Source organism: Pyrus communis, chromosome 12, assembly GCF_963583255.1.
Source record: "Pyrus communis chromosome 12, drPyrComm1.1, whole genome shotgun sequence".
NCBI classification, from domain to species: Eukaryota; Viridiplantae; Streptophyta; class Magnoliopsida; order Rosales; family Rosaceae; genus Pyrus; species Pyrus communis.
In genome coordinates, this window is record NC_084814.1 from 1,735,998 (window position 1) to 1,739,775 (window position 3,778).

A 3,778-nucleotide genomic window follows, 5' to 3' on the forward strand; every position below is an offset into this window, starting at 1 on the left:
ATATTACAACACAAGGTCATCTTATTGGCTATTTATACTAACATTCAGACCTTTTCATAACACCCATAACTCTTGGATTCGTTCCAAGAGTTATAAACACAACCCTAGACTTCCAAAGAGATACAATCCTCATAAACTTCCCAAGAGACACAACTCTACATAAAAACTGATACAACTAACCTACAGAAAGTGCATTTCGTTTAACACTTACATCATCGACGTGATCCTAGTTGATCTAAGGTTACATATATCCTCCTTAGGTTCCAAAGTAATCTTCTCTAGTTCCTGCTAAAATCTCTCCATGGGCGAGAATGGCAAGCACATTGGTACCAATATTCCATCCTCAGTGTTGTTTTTGTGTTGAACGTAGAAGCTAATCAAATCCAAGGCCTTGGAGGGTCCAGCAAATACCAGCTGTCCCCATCCAAAATTTACATCTCCAAAACCCGCATGTGTTGTATCAGAAACTATTAAATAACTTCCTGTCGATGAATATTGAGGTCACCCTCTTAGTATTCTTCATTCATTGTAGCTTTAGCCTTTTTCACCAACTCCAAAGCATATCCTAGTGGATTTTTGCATAGAAGTTCTGCCATTGAAACTGCAGCTGGAAATGCAAATGCATTGCTATAGTATCCCAAGGGAAGATGTACATCGTGGTGCTTTCCCCGTGCATTGACAATGCATGAAACTTGAACAGTGCGACATTTCTACAAAAAAAGTTATGATCAAGTCAAATGTGGAGCAAGTGGAAATTAGGTAGGGTGGAATCTGTTTTCGAAGGACTCTTATCTCTTTGGCACCAAAGTAGAAAAATCGTTGAACCATGTTTGACTGGTTACTGGATGCGTATGAGCTATCAGAATGATCAATCACATCTTCATATTCATGATGAGGACATGTAATTCTTGGTGGATCTCGAGCAAACAAGGGCTCTCTCTCCCACACTGGTAGAATAGATGGTGCATATGCGCCAGTTGCCATCTTCGCAATGGCGTTCAGGAACAGATGCAATCCAGATGCATCACACATTGTGTGGGTTGGGCGCAAAGAAAGCATGAAACCTCCGCATGTAAGACGGGTCACCTGCATATATATTGCAAAAATTAGTTACTAGACTTTTTTCTTAATCATCTTGGTAGTTCACAATTCTTTAGAAGATTAAAAAAACCATCTAAATTAGATGATCTAATTAGGAAACAAAAATTTCGTCAAGTGGCAACTAAGGTCTGTTTAGTTGACCTCCAAGAGATTGCAGTGCCTCCAACGGTAAAGACATAACCTGTTTGAGAGCGCGGCTTGTGCAGATCAGATAAGTATCCTACGTCGGCATAACCAACGAGGTGAGAATCGAGTATAGAAGCAAAGGGTGCGGCATCATTCGAGGATTCTTAGGAATAGAACAAACCCAAATCCGTAGTATCTTTAAGGTAACAGAAGATGTCTTTCACGCCAGTCCAGTGTCTGCGTGTAGGTGCATTACTATATCTTGCCAAAAGATTAATAGCAAGGGAGATGTTCGTTCTAATGCATTGAGCTAAGTATAATAAAGCGCCTATCGCACTTAGAGAAGGAACTTTAGGCTCTAAAATCTCTTCATAATCCTCCTTCGGACGGAAGGGATCTCGTTTTCATCTAATGATCGAACGACTATAGGAGTACTCGAAGGCTTCGCTTTGTCCTTATTAAAGCGGCGCAACACTTTTTGGGTGTTGTTCGATTGATGTACTAGGATTCCGTCTGAACAATGCTTTATCTTGAGACCGAGACAGTATCGAGTCTTACCTAGATCTTTCATCTCAAATTCCGACTTCAGGTGCACGTCAGTTATCGCGAGCTCTTTAGGAGTTTCGATAAGATTCATGTCATCGACATATACTGCAACAATTGCAAATCCAGAATGTGACTTCTTAATGAACACACAAAGGCATAGTTCGTTGTTCACATATCCCTGACTAGTCAAATACTCACTCAGACGGTTATACCACATTCTTCCATATTGGTTCAAACCGTAGAGTGAACGCTTCAGCTGAATTGAGAGCATATTCCGGGTTTTGGAAATATTTGAACTAGTCAATGTAAGTCCTTCAGGAACTTTTATATAAATTTCCGTATCAAGATCCCCATAGAGATACGCGGTTACTACATCCATCAACTGTATATCCCATTTTTTAGAAACTACCAAACTGATAAGGTAACGAAAAGTAATCACATCCATAACGGGTGAATAAGTTTCATCATAGTCAATCCCAGGGCATTGTAAGAAGCCTTGTCCAACAAGACGAGCTTTGTAACGCACAATTTCATTATTCTCATTACACTTCCAAACGAAAAACCACTTGTAGCCAACGGGGTTCATATGTGGAGAAGTAGAAGCTACAGGTCCAAACGCCTTATGTTTCGAAAGTGAAACGAGTTCGACTTGGATTGCTTGTTTCCAGTTTGACCAATCAGTTCTACGTTGACATTCATCAATGGAACGCAGTTCAATGTCATCGCTCAACATGATCTGAGTAACTACTGCAAATGCTAATGCATCATCGACAATCATTTCATTTCTATGCCACACATCATCTAAGCTAGCATAATAGATTGAAATCTCATGATTCTCGGGAGGATGATTCGTCTCTTCAACGACACTTCCATAATCTAGAATTTCCTCATGAGTTGGATATAAGAAGTAAGCAATAGTCGGATTCACGATAGGCTCTTTCAGACCTTGTGCCATGGTTTTCCTCTTCCAGGGGTGTGAATCCTTTGAACCAAGGGGTTTACCACGTTTTTTGTGTAGGGGTAGATGATTGACTAGCCACTAATGTACTTGGATCACCAAGATTGGTGTCCTGGGCTTCCAGGAGGGCAGTCCGTCGTACATTTAGTACATCCATCTTTGCAGGCGTATTCGCAGCTGGAATATGTGATCTTGTCATGCGCATTAGATCAGTGAAAGCATCTGGCACGCTCTGAGCTATGCTCTGAAGATTTAATATGCGATGCACTTCAGTTTCAGACTGAGCGGTGCGGGGATCTAAATAAGACAAAGTGTGAGTCTTCCACAATAATTCGTGTCATTCTTCAAGAACGATGACGTTCTTATCTCCCCTTAATGACGGGAAGGGTTTGGGTTGGACCAGTTTAGACCTAAAGGGTTTTGGGTCCAATGGGTTTTGGGTTTAAGGTTTTCGGCTTAATGGTTAGTGGACCGAATCCATGGCCCAAAGGCCTAGGGTCCTAGGGTTTTAAAACAATTGGAGGCCCTGGGTTGCACAAGCGGGCCTAGACTTGAAAGCCTGACCCGGGGTTTAAGGTTTTAAGGGTTTATGGGCCTAAGGCCCTAAAGGAATGGCCCAAGGGCCTTTGGGTTTTAGAAACTAAATAATTAAGGTAAATAAAATAAAACAAAGGTTTTGGGTTGGGTTTAAGGGGCCAAGGCTCAAGTTCCAAATGGCACATAGGCCTAAGAAGTAGGGGTTTAGGTTTGGGCTGCCATAAGGCTTGGGTTTACATGCAACGGCCTGAAGGCTTGATTTTGACAGAGAGGACGCCGAAGCTTCCCCAGCTTCAGTCAATGACGACTTATCACCGTCGACTCTAATCTAGGTTTCAAAATGAAATTAAAGATGAGGGGAGAGTTTTGGTACCTTCAGTTCGTCGTGGAAGGGCCGAAGATAGCTGAAATCTGGCTCGAACCCCAAGGAGTTCGCTAGAGGTTTCCTGGGTTTTTGGGCTTCACCTAGTTCCACAAAGACGAGGGAGACTGAGAGAGGAAGTCTAGGAG

The 3,778-nt window shown here is 42.0% G+C and overlaps 1 pseudogene; it reads right to left on the reverse strand.

Moving 5' to 3' along the window:
• Positions 1-207: 207 nt before the first annotated feature.
• LOC137711269 (alcohol acyl transferase 2-like) lies at positions 208-2,875 on the reverse strand (annotated as a pseudogene).
• Between the last annotated feature and the right edge of the window lie 903 nt (positions 2,876-3,778).